General features: G+C 54.7%; 1 protein-coding gene across 12 annotated transcripts in view; it reads left to right on the top strand.

Moving 5' to 3' along the window:
* Positions 1-16,450, top strand: part of MYT1L (myelin transcription factor 1 like) — a 393,093-nt gene that overhangs the window by 82,682 nt on the left and 293,961 nt on the right. The gene's annotated exons all lie outside the window — the stretch shown is intronic.

Below are 16,450 nucleotides of genomic sequence, written 5' to 3'. Positions count from 1 at the left end.
GCAGGAGCCACACAGCGGGCAGCTGGCTGCGGGGGCTACAGGCATCCCACAGCGGCTGCTTGGACGAGCCCACTCACCTCTGACCACGGGCCCCACCTCTGCGGCTTCCTTTCTTCCGTTCCCTGAGGTTCTGCCCATCGTGCCTACATTTTAAAAATCACTTTTGGTGCAAGAGCTTGCCTTGCTGGAGGCATTCCTATGAAGCAGACCCCGTCCCACACTGTGATGCACGGGCATGCTGGGTCACAGGTCTGGTAGCTTAGGTGGTCTGTGCACCGCCCCTCCCCGGTTCCTGGTGTGTGCGCCGGACGGCTCGGAGTGTGAATGGAACACAGCATTGTGCCCAGTGGCTAACAGCCCAGTAGTTTTTCCTCCGCATCGCTATCTTTTCGATGACCTCAGAATAATTACGTCAGCATCTCATGTCTCCTAGATGATCTCTCAGTTAAAGGTGAGAGCAGGCAGTTCATAGGGCAAAGGTCAGAAGGCAGTACCCACACAGACAACATCCGGGAGCCCCAGTTCTTGCCAAAGACCATTTCTCAGGCACCACCATTCATTTCTTTCTATTTTTTTAAAAATTAATTAATTTATTTATTTTAAATATTTTTTTAAATTAATTTTCAGCATAACAGTATTCATTATTTTTGCACCACACCCAGTGCTCCATGCAATCTGTGCCCTTTATAATACCCACCACCTGGTACCCCGACCTCCCACCCCCTGCCCCTTCAAAACCCTCAGATTGTTTTTCAGCATCCATAGTCTCTCATGGTTCACCTCCCCTTCCAATTTCCCCCAACTCCCTTCTCCTCTCCATCTCCCCATGTCCTCCATGCTATTTGTTATGCTCCACAAATAAGTGAAACCATATGATACTTGACTCTCTCTGCTTGGCTTATTTCACTCAGCATAATCTCTTCCAGTCCCGTCCATGTTGCTACAAAAGTTGGGTATTCGTCCTTTCTAATGGAGGCATCATACTCCATAGTGTATATGGACCACATCTTCCTTATCCATTCGTCCGTTGAAGGGCATCTTGGTTCTTTCCACAGTTTGGCGACCGTGGCCATTGCTGCTATAAACATTTGGGTACAGATGGCTCTTCTTTTCACGACATCTGTATCTTTGGGGTAAATACCCAGGAGTGCAATGGCAGGAATGGTCTTCCATCTTTTTGTGTCTTCTTCAGTTTCTTTCATGAGTGTTCTGTAGATCCTTGAGTACAGATCCTTTACCTCTTTGGTTAGGTTTATTCCCAAGTATCTTATGGTTCTTGGTGCTATAGTAAATGGAATCGATTCTCTAATTTCCCTTTCTATCATGTTTTTCTGCTATGCAAAACCTGCTCCCCGGGCTGATGCAGGAACAGCTCCCTCACTTGTCGTGGTTGGGTGCGCCTTGGGCCGTGCACCCTGCCCTTCTCCCAGCAACCCCCAGCCTCGTTACAAATAACTGAGCCTCAAGACACTCAACCTTGAGATGCAGCTTCCTTGTCCAGAATGCCAGCAAGTGAGCTGTTTCGCCCGCCATACAGAGTGTTACGAGATAGTCGTATGGTGGAAGAACATTTATATCCCATAAAGGACCGTGGAAGCCGGGTCGCTGTCCTTTTTGTTTATGAGGGCATTCTGTGCCCTTTCTTAGATGTCACCGACCAAGAGTTTTCCAAACGTTTCTTGTTTAATTTTGCAAGTGGAAACAAACAAAAACTTGAAGGACACGGTGGGTCTTGGGGGACATTGCCCCTTCCCAGCAAAGAAGACAGCACACGGGGGGGCATTTTCCGAGACTTTCCATGGAATTATCTGTATGTAGTTTGATAAGTAAACATCTTAGGATAAGCATAAATATTTTTCTATGGACCAAACACACATTGTAAATAGAACCATATTTGAAATTATAATCTCTAGGATGCTGTGAGTATTTTATTATGGAGACCGTATTTAATTGCTTTTGGGGTGCCTCTCAAATTCAGTCATTCAAAAAATTGAGTCTGTCAGTGTCGCAATCCTGCATGTAGCCTCTGCGGAAACAGCTGCTAACAAGGTTCCCCATTAGGGTGAGTATTTTTCTGTGATGTGGGCATTTTTTCACTAGAAACTAATTTGAGAGTCATAGTAGTTTGATATACTGAAATGTGTAGTGTAGCGTTCAGATGCCAAAGCGACGTCGCTGTGTCTCGGGCGGCCGCCGCTGGAATCTGGAAAGCCCAGCTTCATTCCACTGAGTCATTACAGAGACCGGAGAAGAGGTCATCAGACGAGAGAGGTGCGCTTCTGGGCTCCGACTTCTGCTACCTCAAGCAGCCGGCGCGCTGGGAACGGAGACGAGGTTAAAGCATTCAAGCCAGCTCTGTTCCCGCGCTGGCCCTGGGTTCGTTTGAAACGAGACAGTCAAAACCCAGCTCCAATGTGTATTCTGTTCTAGGTAACGTAACTGGTGACCGAGGAACTCGGCAGTTCCCATGTGTGTCTACAGCTGGCGTTAACACAGCTACGGAGTCTGCCTCAGCGTCTCTGTCTCGCTCCCTTTGGGGTGCTCAACCCAGCTGTCCCAGTCAAGTCTGCTACAGGAGACTCTGGTCTGATTTAAGCCAATTTCCAGAAGATAGGTTTGCCTCGCAGATTATTTATTTTACAAAAGAATTGCTCTATTTGCAAAAGAATTCACCAAGAATATCTTAGAATAAGTAAAGTCTCCCCGGGCTTTGAAAATAGGGTTAGCCTGCGCAAAGCCAGACTGCGACACGCGTGTTCGGGAAACCCTGGCACAGGGTGTTCTTACCTAACACGATTCCTGTTCCTGGACCTTAGACTCCGACTCTCCCTTTCACTTCCGAGTCGGCAGGGCAGAGCCCTCTTCCGGCCCCACCGGGACGCAGTCCGCCCTCCCTCTCCCTCTGGGCCCTCCTCTACTTTCCCTCACAGTTTGCAATTGGGGTACACTTTTCAGCCAGCAGACCCACAGGAGGCTGTCCCTGGTCCACCAGCACCTTCCCCAGCCGCTGTCTCCACTGGGGACCTGACCTCTTCTCCCTACGCTGCCTGCTAAAGCCCGGCCCGCGCTTTGGTTCCACAGAGCCTGCTGCCACGACCCTCCGAAAGCACCGGCACTTGGCTTCCCCAGCCGGGCAAATGCCCACCCGCTGGACAGACTCTCTGAGGCCCGATGTCTGCTGACGCGGGCCCCCCTCTGCACGCCCGACCACCATGGCCTGGGGTCTCTGGGGAGTAGGGTCTGGCCTGCTCCCTCCGGAGAGCGCCCGTGACATCCCCAGGGGTGCCGAGTGCTTGGAGAATGGAAGCCATGTAGGGAGCCGCTGTGCATCACCCTGTGGCACGGCCTGGGGGGCCCCTGCGGGCGCCGCCCACTGTCTCGGCAACGTCCAGAACAAATTCTAAGAAAGTAGGAGACACAGGAGGAAAGGACAGGGTGGGACGTTTTCTCCTGGCTAAGGTGCCCAGTGTTTTCTATCGGGGCAGAGAAGATGTGCTTTGTCTTCAGGTGGGGCGGGGAGGCGCTTGGAAGAGTGTTCACACTTGCTCAGTTGCATGCATAGCAATACCGGTGACACTGGCCACTTCGTAAGGACGCTGTGCTTATCTGTCCCTTTCGTGGGTACTTACTGGTCTCTACTCCTTGTCAGGCCTCGAGCAAGGCGGGGCTTTACAGAAACAAAAGAGGAGGGTATGTTCTCTGTGCTCATACGACTCTGTAGGGAAGCTTGGCCCACTTTAAGCTTTCTTAGTATTCAGCTCTGATTTTCCAGTTACTTGTGATGAGAGCATCCCCCGCTGAACCGTACTGCACGTCCTGCTCTCTTTCTCCGTCAAGGCATCGTGGGCATTCCGTTAACGCAGCGAGGGGTATATTAAATTTGCACACAAAAATATGTTGAAAGTTGTTCCTGACCTCATTGAAGAGTGTGTGGATGGTGCAGGGGTCCCATGCCAGCCAGAGATGGGCACAGGTAGGGGCGGCCACGGTCCCCGCCACAGGGCTCCGCACCCTGCCTCCTCCCCAGCTCTTCTCATCGGAGCTCCTCAAAGAGATGTATTCCAGAAGAAGTCCAAATGTATTTAAAAGTCCCTTTGAAGATCACATTTCCCATCCGTTGGATACAGCAGGATAGAACAAGGCTAAGTTCAACTGAGGTTGGCTGAGAACTGTGCCCTCAGGACACCTAGGTGTGTCCACTGATGTGCAAAATTCAGGAAACCAAACACTGTCTAGGCAGCACTCCAGCCACACACTTTAAGAGAAGTAAAAGCGTCACACGTCGCATTGGCAGTAGTTTTTTGTCTGTCTCCCTCACTGCCCTGCACCATCTCTCCAGGACGCGGGGGCACAGTGGTGATGACCAGAGGGCTTGCAAGCCGAACCCTAGCAGCAGGGAGCAAATTTATGAATGGAAAATTAGGACGTCATGGTGGTCCTGGTTCTTGACAGCATCACTCTTGACCTAAGTGTCTCAGTTGTTGAAATAGGAAAGCTTCCTGCTAGTCCCTGACAAACCGGGAAAGGGAACATGCTCTCCAGCAGGACTGCAGAGACCCGCCCCGCAGCTGCGGCGCCCTCCGCAGCCCTGCCCTGTGGTGCTCTCTACCCCGAGAGGAGCCAGGATGAGCGCAGGGGAGACGGTTCGGTCCAAGGGCACCACACCTCACCTTCAAAGAATGCAATGCAAGGGCACACGGAAGAAAAGACACACCCGTTTTTCTTGTTTTGTTTGGAGACTTCTACAAGGAGTTAGGTGCATATATTTTATTTTTATTGCTAGGAAAACAATATATTTAATTATGTAAGATTGCCAAGTAATAATAAGTAAAGGGGAAAAAGAGAAATCATCCCAAATCTCTCCATCTGGGAACAACCACCGTTGTCACTTGGGAATGTATACCATCTTCCCCGAACACACGCACACCGGGAAAACTAGGTCTGTATATCACAACCACTTTTAAGAGCAAGGAATAACACATTTTATTTGAAATAAAATCACAAAATAATTTCATTTATTTGAAATAAACCAGGAGCTAAATTTACATGGTATTTAACAAAGTGGTCGGGTGACAGAGTGAGAAGTGAGGAAGAATGCCGAGGACGTGGGGAAAGGGTGGAGGAAGGAATGACGAAGAAAGGAAAGCTCAGAAGCAAAGAGAATGAGTGCCGGGACCCGCAGAGCACAGGGAGAGCCGGGACCCGCAGCAGCACGCCCGGGGCGGGGAGAGCAGGGGCGCTGCGCGCGTCTCCACATCTGGGAGCCAGTCCCGGGTCCTGTCCGTGGGCCGGCCCATCCAGGGTCACGCAGCCGCCTCTCCCCGAGATGCTCTCGTAGCCGTCCGCGTGTAGTGGCTTGGCGGCCGCCCGGGCAGCCAGACCAGCTCCCTGGAGAAAAGGGGCAATGCTCTCTGGGCCGAGACGGCGGTGAGCAGGGCAGAGCTGGGAGGCGGCGGGAGCCCCAGTACGCTCGCGGCCGGCCGCATGCAGCAGCGCTGCGGGGTGGCCCTGGGCAGGGTGCTGCCCGCCCTCCCTTCAAAGCAGGGAGTGCTTCCTTTTCAGACTAACAGACCCCTCATCTGTAGTGTGTTTTGTGCTTATTTGAATTCTGCTGCACTGACCTCTCTGTGCAGAACTAGAATTAGCTTCCCACCACCTGTGTACGTCGCAGTGTGTTGCGACAGCAGCGGAGAACACGAAGGAGAAATTATTCGTCTGTAAGAATGTTTGCAAGGCAAGTTGCGGTGGCCTTGTTCTCGGTGCTGTCTGAGGGGCTCGTGCCTTCTTTCTGCCACACACGTCTGTCCGTGTGTGCGTGCCTGGTGTCCACACATGAGCATCGTGTGTCCCATGTCCCCTCATGCCGGCGTGATGGTGCTGTGTGGAGGAGCGGGGTGCTGGCTCTCTGCTGGACACATGAGCACGTCCGTGTCCTGCTCTAGGATTAACATTGCTTTTTTTTTTTTAATGCGTTGTCAGGTAAAAGAACATTTAAATAGGAATGACCGTTGCCAGCATTTTCTGAGATTCGAGAACGGGCTCCGCGTGGGTAGTGCCGTCGATCAAGTCCACAGGGGCGGTGGAGGGAGCGCTGGTCCCCAGGTCACCCCTCCTCTTGGGCAGCTCCTTTGCAGGACCCCCTCCCATCTCCTGTTAGCCCAGATCACGGAAGACAGGGGAAGGTCCGCTCCAGCTCCCAAGGGCCTGGCATTCTTGTGGCTCTAGGAGCTCCTTAGAAGAACTACGAACAGGCTCCGATGGGCCTTCCTTGTCTCCCCGAGTCAGCATGCCATGCTTGCCACACCTACGTTTGCACCAGGGTTTTGACCAGGAGCCGGCCCCCGAGGGCGCATTCCGCGGCGCTCTGAGTCGCCGCTGGCGAAGCCCGGAGCCTCCAGGCACACAGTGCTCGTCCGCCTCTGTGTCGGCTGCGCTTCTGCCTGAGGATGCTCGGGCCCTGGGTCCCCCGAACGAGAGAGGGGATCCCCCAGCAAGTGAAGACGCCCGCTCGCCCCTGTGGAGTCCGGCACTGACTAGGCCGTTGGTGAACAGTCGTCTTCAGGCACTGACAGGAGGGACCATGTTCTTCAAGCACACACGTCCCAGGTGTCCCAGGTGGATGTGGAATCGCCCCTGGGCACACATCCCTCAGGTTAGCCAGGCTGCACTGGCCTTCCCGGCCACGGTGGTGGAGGTACTGGTGTGGGCGGACGCCATGGTCTGGAGGTTCGCGGAGCGGGCGCGTGGCCCCAGGCCACAGAGCTCTTGGTTCTCACGCAAAGGCCTGCTTCATCCACAGCAGATCGTGGCCTCGATTTAAACCGCGAATCAGGTTTCCCCTGTTTCATAGCGCTGAGAAGATCCCAGGGTTGCATAAGGAACAGCATAGCTACAGTCGCATAAAACAGTGACCTTGGCTTTTTCCTGTGGAGAAATTAAAACACAGTTCTTTGTTGAAGGACCTTTCACGTGAAAATAAGAGCCTGTTAGTGCCTCCACGCCCCAGTCTTTAAACACCCCGATGGTGACCTTCGTGTCTCTAGCCGACTGTGGTGACCAGTTGGAAGCGTGTCTGAACTGCGGGGTTCCCCGGGACACCCCAACTGCTCAAGCAAGGCACAAGCTAGCTCCAGGGGGTGCCCGAGGGCAAGGGGCTCAGTTAGTCAAGCATCTGGCTTTGGCTCAGGTCATGATCCCAGGGTCCTGGGATGGAGCCCCGCATCGGGAGGCTTGCCGAGCGGTGAGTCTGCTTCTCTGCTGGCCGCTCGCTCTGCGTGTGCCCACTCTCGCTTCCTTTCTGGCAAATAAATCAATTCTAAAGAAAAACATAGAAGTACGCGGCAAAAGTCATGTCTGCCTCATAGAGTCTCACCTGCGAGACTGTGAGGAGCAGCGTCAGCTCCCGGCCTCCCGTTTTGGAGGAAGGACGTCACTCACCTGGTGCTGGGCCGGGGCTCCCCGTGGGGTCACCCCCACCGGCCGTTCGCATCACAGGCATTTCCGGCCTCCTGAAGGGAGGCCCATTCTCCTGACCTCCGTGGGCATTTCGAATAAGGGGCCCCGACCAAAGGTTATTAGAATGAGGCTTGCATGAGGGTAATTTAAAGCTTTATTAGCAAAGAAAGCAGCGTTTGAGACATTAAAATGACAGAACAGTGTCCCTGGCTGTGTCAGTCTCTATCCAAGCCCCCCAGGCCGTGAGGTGAGGAAAGTTTTTGTTACTTTTTAAAACAAGGGATTACTGACAGGTGCCGCCGTGTAAGTTTCCTGGGAACAGTGAGCTGACCTGACGCGTGTGTGCGCACGGTGGGATGACCGCCTAGTTGGTTAGCGTCTGTCCCTCCACAAAGTGACTGTTTCTTTCTGCGGGGGAGCGTTGACGTTCTAGTCTCTCGTCCTGAACGATGGACCGTGGACCCGTGTTTGCTGCGCGGGCCCCTGCCCAGCCGTCTGGCCCAGGTGCAGCAGCCCCGCGGGTTCTCTGCAGGCCCCTGGGGCAGTTAGTCCTGACTGTCCCCCGCGTCCGCGGGAGCTGGCGCGGCTGGGCAATGAGGCCAGGCTGAGAGGAAGGGGGAGGGGGGTCTGGGCGGAAGAGGAAGATGCGGGACGAGGACATTCCTCACCGCCTCCCACACACGGGTCCTTGGACGAGAGGAGGGCCGCTGAGTCTCTGGCCGTTTCCAGACAGATCAGGACTCGGGCCGCTCTGAGCCTGCCGCTGGGAGGAATGGGCTCAAGCGTGACTTGGGAATTCCTCGGCTCCTGGAGGGTCAGAGGGAGCTCCGGGGCACAGCTCTGTGCGCCTCACACCTCCACGCGCGGCGCAGACAGCGGTCCTCGTCCTGCAGGGACCTGCCCCTCCGTGCACCAGCCGGCAGGTCTGCTCACAGGGGCGCGCACCCGACTTGGTGGGAACACCCTGCTTCAACTAGGGTCACGGGTAAGTGGCGGAGTGAGCGACGGTGCATGTGGAATGTACGGGACTGAGTTCAGCAATGCAAGCTCACAGCCATCCTGGAAGTAGACCGGCTGCCTGAGGCTCAGCACCGACTGGGGGGGAGGGGGTGGCGGCTGTTGGGGTGGAGCCGCGTTGAATGACTGGTGCCAATGACAATGTGCAGGACAGAAAGAAAGCACGCACCCCAAAAGGCCCGCAGGGTCAAGGGCGCAGCACGCTCCCCAACGCTGGCCGGGTGGGTGCGCCGGGGAGTCGACAGTACCAGGGACAGGAATGACCTCAACCGGCTAAGAAATGGGCCTCTAAGGTGGCACCACAGCAGCCACAGGGACGCCAGGCTGGACCGAAGGAGAGTCCGCGGCTGTGACAGGTGCTCTGGTGAGCAGACAGGACGCAGAGGAAGAGGCCGGCGGGGGGCCATCGGGGGCGGCAGGTCTGGATCGCGGCGGCCGCACCGGAGGCTCGGCCAGAGACTGGGAGGGAGAGATGACCTGGGGCAGGAGGACGCGGGGGAGGCAGCAGGCCCGGACGTCCCGCTCCGTGCTGCCCCAGCGAGGCGGCCGGCTTTCCGGAGCGGCCCGGGCCCTTCTCGCCGTTGCTCCAGGCTCCAGGCAGCCCTTGGAGCGGGCGCAGCTTCACATCCCCTCCGCGAGACGGCACGCCTGGACGAGACGCCACGGTTGAACCAGGACATTCTTCAACCCTTGCGAAGTCACTGCTTCTTAGAAACGCCAGCCTGTCGCTGCCTTCCAAGTGAGGTCGGCCCCGAGCATGTCGCCGGCTTGAGCAGTGCAAGCCCCGTGCGAAGCAGGCTTCCTTTCTCCTGACATCTCATCCCTTCACCGCAAGCATTACTAACAGCAAATACGTTTATTATGTATCCAAAAACAAATGCTAAAACTTCTCAAAATTTGCCCCATTGTAAGCGTGTTGTCTGAGGATCCGCCAACAGCAGAGTGCACGACCAGGGCCCTTCCTTGTCTGTGGTCTTCAGAGCAGGAAAGCCAAGACGAGTATGAAATTATGAGCTCGTTCAATGCTATTACTCTTAATTGAAATGCTCCGGAGAACAGCAGTGCGTGTGAACCGCGTTCTCATTCCGTATCTGCTTGATTCAATCCACGATGAGTAGAAGGACACACACGCATGATGCAGACAAATGCACACTTGCATCTCATAGATTGGCTGCTTGACCTGATGAGTATAAACAAGTTGCCACTTAAATATACAGAATAGGTTTTCTTGGTAGATTGATTCCACATTGTATTGTACAAAGTGGGCATGGACTTGCTCCGGAGTGGCAGGCTAGCTCGTAGGCCGGTGTCTCCCTGCCTCTGTTCCCAACCCTGCCTCTCACGAGGAAAAACATTCCTATAACAGAAAATCGTTCTGAGCAGTCATAAGTTACTTCTGTTTTCCTGACTATTATTTAGTACAACAGAACGCCAAGTCATTGGTACAGGCCAAAGCAATCCAGGGGTCTGGACGCTACAGTCCGTACGGATTTAGTTCAGTCCAACAGTGCAGCCGCCAGCACCGAACCTCGCTGCCCGAAGTAGCTGTTCCATCTTTTGAGCTCATGTGCTGTCCGATGTGGGTCTGACGGTGTTTGGTTCCGCTTCCTCTGGAAATCTCTTTCCGAGGCAAATGGGAGCCCTTGTCCGTGGTCCTCATTCTAGTGTGCGCCAGAGGCTGCCCGTTTTCCTCCCTTCGTCCTGCACCGAGTGCACCTGCCGTCTCAGACAGCGCTGGAGGCCAGCCTGAGGCCAGTCCGTAGCAGGTGCGGGGACCCCGCCAGAGGAGGAGCGAGCTGCCTCAGAGAGGGGGCAAGGGCCATGGTGGCACCCAGTGCCGTGGCACTTCAGGTTGCCGGTAGCTCTGCCTCAAGGGTCTCATGCCGTCACCCAGTACCCGGGACGTGCAGTTGCATGCTGTGTGGGATCCTGGTTGTCTGAAATCTGCTTCCTCCTGGGACCCCCACTTGTTTTCGCCTTGTTAGGAGTCAGTGGTGGAAGGCGGCAGTGTTCTTACGCTCAGGACTCCCACGCAGGTGGGTTTCAGTTCTTCCGTGACGCCAGGAAAATGTGCACCCGTCCACAGTGACGTCAGACGGCCTCTGCAATTCTTAACCTTCATTTCAATTCTGTTAAACAAATACAAAGATAAGGGACTGCAGCAGGGAGGTAACAACGCTGAGCAAGGAGGTGGAAGTCAGGCGTCGTCCTGACCAAGAGTATCCAGCGCGTCGTATGACCTGGGAAAGCTCTGCTCTGTAAACGAGAGCTTCTCCAGGACGTCCTAGACATGAACTATGAGAGCTTTATGAAGTTATTATTCACTCATTAATTCCAAATACACACATGGATTACCTACTGTAGTTGGGGGTAGAGCGAGAGCTGAACAGGTGCCAGGCCCTAGGTCAGATGTCTCATGAACCGCGTCCCAGGGAGTCTCGTGGCCCAGCCGGCTAGGTTCTCTTCTGCACCCCCGTTTCACGGAGGCACCCTGATGGCCCAGAGACATACGAAATGCAGTTCAGGTGGAGATGCTGGCCCGGGGCAGGACAGAGAGGGAATTGGAGAAGAGGAGGGATAGAAACTCAGGAAGTTGGAAACCTGTCCCTCGGCGTCTCGGCTGTCTTTCCTGGGGACGACTGTCAGCTTAACCTATGCGACAACCCTAGAGTGACATTCCCTCTACTGCTACGTGGATCTGTGGCACCGATCTGTGGGTGTTCCTCATTCCGACAGAGGACAGAGGACAGAGGGACCTCATTGTGCGTCCCTCAGAGAAGAGCCACCATGGCCAGTTGCTTCTTCTGATTGCTTTGAAGATCAAATGAAACAAGAACCTAAATAAAACCAAACAACCAAACAAACAATGACTAAATGTGGGATTGAGGGAGTGTGGGGGAGCTGAATAGAATTCTGTTGTGTGGACCCTCGAATGCTTTGTCACTGGTTTTGCTTTTGTATGTGTGGTTTGTCCCCAGCAAGCCTTGGACATCTTGTGTCGTGCCTCCGTCAACTTACACGTGCTTCTAGCATTAGCCAGCGGGAGAGATTGGGCTAGACACATCACAGGTTGATGACAGACAGATAGAAACGGAGAAGTCGATGAGAGCTAGCGAGAGGAAGACACAGGGAGACAGAGAAACAGCCGGTGAAGACTTCCTGGACGGGAGAGAGAGCAGCAGAGAGGCAGGTGACAGGCAGACATGCGGCGAGGGTGGGTGAGCGCCCAGAGGACAGAACATGCTTCTCCCTATGGTGCGGTGGGCCGTGGTTCCTCCTGCTCACATGTTAGCTGCTCACAGATCGCTCCCAGGCTGACTGGCCAGTCTGCGACCCGCGGAAGCTGGGCCCCGATGAGAAGCGGTGGAGAGCCTCCCTTCCTGCCCGCTGTGGTAGACCAGTGGCTCTGCTGAGCGTGTTAAGCTCTGGCATCTGGTGAGACTGGATTTCCCCCTAGACTAGGGGGTGGGCCTGCCGTCAGGACCTGCTCTGCAGGAAAAGGCCTTCTAGAAGTAGCACCCTTGAGGCCCGGCTCACACCGGCCCAGGCATCTGAGCTCCCACCCGGAGGACGCACACATGCCCGGAGAATGCACACGCGCCCGGAAAACACACAGCCCGGCATCTGAGCTCCCACCCGAGCCGCACAGCCCGAGAGCTCTCAAGAGGCATTTGCGCAGGTGCTTTTCTCTGGCTCTGAGCTGGGAACAATATGCAAATAGCGGAGGATCAAAGGTAAGTCAGAGAAAAAGGGCTTCAAGTGGAGTCCTTGAACGCAGCGAGCAGCCTCTCTCCGTGACAGAGCCACAGGCAACGTCAGGGCTGTCAGCTCGCTGCCTGTGGAGCCCATGAGGCCCCAGCTGCTGCCGGGGGGATTTTCCACGGCTGGGCATCTGGGTCGGAGCTGGCTTCCACTGTCACATGTCACCTCGCGGGCATGCGGCTGCTGGTGGAGACGGACGTGGTGCAGGGATTTTGCAGCTCACGCCGGGACCCGCCTTTGGGCCGTCCCAGGAGCCGGTGGCTGCACACGCGCCCGAGACTCACGGCTCTGTAGCCGGCGGGCCGGGCCGGGCCAGGAGACGCAGAGCGCTGTGCGAACTCCGGTGGGTCCCATCCAGGACGCCAAGCCTGAAGCTGACGGTGCCCCGGGCAGAAGCAGTGCCTCCCGGCACCTGGGACAGGAAGACCACGCCGCTGCGGCGGCCCATTTGGTGCTCGGGGTGGCCCCATCATCACAGACTCTGCTCAAGCAGCCGCCTGGTTTTCCTTGTCGTTTCTATACAGACGGTGTGCGGTTATAAAACAAAGTCAACGCCCTGATTTTCCGTGTTGAGACATCACTGTTCAGCACGCGGAGGGGCCATCGCACGAGCCACACGGCTCCATCTGCAGACGGGTCACTGCAGCGCTGGGTGCAGCTCGAACCTGGAGAAGGGAAGTGTTTGAAGTCGGAGCTGTGCCACCAAGTAAGCAGTTAAAAGTGGGACTCGGGGACGGCCAGGAACCGTGCCGGCTTCACAGTGGCCGGAGCTGCAAAGCAAATGTCTTTTCTGGGAGGAACCTGCACGTCTCCCGTCTGGGGACCGCCTTCTCCTGTTCCCCGAGACGGTCTCACGTCGCTGACGCGGCTGGAGAGCAGGTGACGGAGGCGGCCCTCACCGCACAGCCTGCGCCCGCGAGCTCCCAGGTGGGCCGTGGCCGGGCTCAGAGGGGCTGCACAGATTCACAGGTGGTGTAGGTGACAGTCTTGACACAGCCCCCACCCAGAGGGGGCACACAGTCATCGTTCGGATGCCTCTGACATCGTCACCGTCACCTGCGGGCCACGGCGGATTTGGGAATCGAAGCCGGCTGTTCCAGTTTGTGGGAGCCACGTTGGCCCACACCGTCCAGTAACAGATCTGGTCAACCTCAGGTTACACACGATGGCCCTTGGCCGGCAGCTCCACCAACGGAAACATACCCTACAGGTCACGTGCCGGGATGCAGCGCCGAGGACGCTCACTGCCACACACGTCAGGGAGACCACGGGTCACCGCCCAGTCACCTGTCGGGGAAGGGGTATAGGCATTTCTAAAACAGAACACAGCACATGAAGAAACACCAGCCCAGGTGACGCACAAGACCTCGCATCGAGCTTACTGAGTCCCGCGAGGCCATCTCAGCGGTCCCAGTAACTCCGCACCTGCGCTCGGGGCGGGGACCCCATCCACCCGGCCCCCCTCCGTGTGTGTCTGTGTGTTTCTGCGGGTGCAGACAGGTGTGTGGTAAAGCACAGGGACCCCAGTGGGGCCCCAGTGGGCTGGTTACGGCAGGGCTGGCAAGGAAGACCCTTCTCGGCTTCTTACAGCTGTGTGAGCTGCGGGAGTCCTGTAGCTCGAAAACGCGTGTAGTGAGTATGTTCAAGACCCAGCACAGCCCTCGCTTCCGCTGGGCACATACTCGCTCCTCACCTGTTACTTCTCCAGAAGCGTCTAACAGGGCGCCTGGGGGCCTCCGTGGGCCAAGCTTCTGCCTTCGGCTCAGGTCATGGTCTCAGGGTCCTGGGATTGAGCCCCGCATCGGGCTCCCTGCTCGGTGGGGAGCTGCTTCTCTCTCTCCCTCTGCTGCTCCCCCTGCTTGAACGCTCTCTCTGACAAATAAGTAAAGTCTTTAAAAAAATTTTTTTAAAATAGAAGAAGCCACTGTTTTGTGAGTTTTAAAGTATTGAGGCGCAAGTATTATGACATCTTTATAACTCACCTCCCTAATATTCAGAATGAAAACTTTTTTTGTGCCAAAGTACATTATATAAATGGGACCTCTTTCAGTGCTTTCCAGAGAGAATGTGTTTCTAGGCTGTGATGTATATTGTTAGTTTAAAAAGATTAAAAAAAATTTAAGTCAAGAAGCCTTTATGTAAAGGTAAATACCTTATCGGTAAAATTAAGAAGGTTTGGCAAAATAAATAGATACACATATGCATGCTTCTAAGGTCTCCCGAATTCTAAGAGCCTCTCCACTGAGATGTGGGCATGAAATCTTGTTCTAGCGAGTAACATTATTCAGAATGGGTATTAAACAGACCGCCACTCACTGGGTGATACTGTATATTTTCTATTTGACAGTGTTTCAAATCCATCTCATTTAACTGTGCCGCTAGTGAAATCATTATGGTGAGCCCATTGCATGAGTTTTGTACAAAACTTGGACTCTTCAGCTAATTATGAGGCTGAAATACTGAATTAGCTATCAAGTCTGAAACGGCTTGCGCTACAGACCCGCACCTCACCCTACCTCTGATACTCACCGATGACTGCGTCCTTGTCTCTAGTCTCTGCTCAGGGACGTGCCAGGTGTGGGACCAGCAATCCACGCCCAGTGCTGGGCTTTTGCGAGTGGTTGACAACTGGTGTGACATTGGGCAGTGTAATTAATTGTCTAGTGCCTTCGTTTTGGCTACAAGATGAAGTTCGTAGGCTGCCTTTCAGAATATCCAAAGGATTAAATGAGCAAATATGTGAATCAGCACATCTGAGGGACGGTGGGGGTTCCACAAGTGTTCATTCCTTTTCTGCTGTTTTCTCCTGAATGGTGGAAATTAGTCCAAGTATTGAAGTTCTTTTTATAATCTAGTGAAAACCTCCTTTTAGAAAGTATGTGTTCACAGACTTGTACCCCTGGGGCAAATAATACATTATATGTTCAATAAATACATAAATAAATAAATAAGAGAAAAGTATAGAAAAAAAAAGAAAGTATATGTTGCCTGAACTTTAATTTCATGGGCAACATCGTGTTTTCAGATGATTTTAACTAGATTGTTTTTATTCATTTATTTATTAAATTATGTTGGTGATTCTATTTTATATATACATAAAGATTTTATTTATTTATTTGTTTGTTTGTTTGTTTATTTATTTATTTATTCACTTCACAGACAGAGATCACAAGCAGGCAGAGAGGCAGGCAGAGAGAGAGGAGGAAGCAGACTCACTACTGAGCAGAGAGCCCGATGCGGGGCTCGATCCCAGGATCCTGAGATCATGACCTGAGCTGAAGGCAGAGGCTTCACCCACGGAGCCCCCCAGGTGCCCCAGTTCTCACTAGTTTTAAACCAGCCATGATATGTAGTATATTTGAAATCCTGTTCCCAATGAGAAAGTCTTCATCCTCCTACTCAGGTAAACAAGGGAGAGCAGCGCCGGAGCTCCCTTAGCAGACGGCACTGCTTGGCTTTCCACATGAGAAATGTGCCCTGGGGCCTGTGCGGCGCAGCTGCTGACTGGGGACAAGACGAGGCCCTGCACAGGCGCCGACACAGGCCCCCGCTGTGGCCAGCATCCCGAGAGCCCCGTCCTCCTGGCCTGGCGGCCCGGACAGGAGGCACAAGCAGGTGAGGACCGTGAGCACTGCAGCGTGTGAGATGCTGGTTGCATGTAAGCGCAGATATGAAGCCACTGGTCTGAATAAGAGCACGTGTCAGTCTAGGATCATCCTTCCAGGGGGCCTCGGTGCGCAGACGGTGCTTGCGGCCGCGCCCAGCCGAGACTGACCCCAGAAGCGGCTCATGAGGGCAGAGGGCTGCACGCTGCGGTCCACAGCGCTCCATGGCCGAGCCGCGCGGAGGACCCGCCGAAAGCCCGCGGAGGAGCAGCCCTGCACTGGAAGGCCAGCCAGCAGGGGGGCCGCGCGTCGAGAAGGAAAGCATCTCGGGGAGGGGTGAGCGGCCTGCCCCAGCGAGTCAGACGCTGAGGTGGGAGAAGCAAGGTGAGGGTTGCCCGTCTTCTCAGGCAGATGCGTTCACGCACACCTGTGTTCCTGCTACCCCAGGAACCGCGGGCCAGCGGGCGGCCACTGACAACGTCCCTTAGTGCAGGACCTGGAAGCTTACCCTCCCCTGAGAGATGTCAGGGGCCATCCCAGAATGGTCCAAGTTCCAGAAAGACGGAGGTGGTGGGGTGAGTAAGAGGCACGCCCAGTAACATTTCGGGCTG

The sequence above is a fragment of the Mustela nivalis genome (genome assembly GCF_964662115.1).
Source record: "Mustela nivalis genome assembly, chromosome: 8".
NCBI classification, from domain to species: domain Eukaryota; kingdom Metazoa; phylum Chordata; class Mammalia; order Carnivora; family Mustelidae; genus Mustela; species Mustela nivalis.
This window is presented reverse-complemented; position numbering and strand designations above follow the sequence as displayed.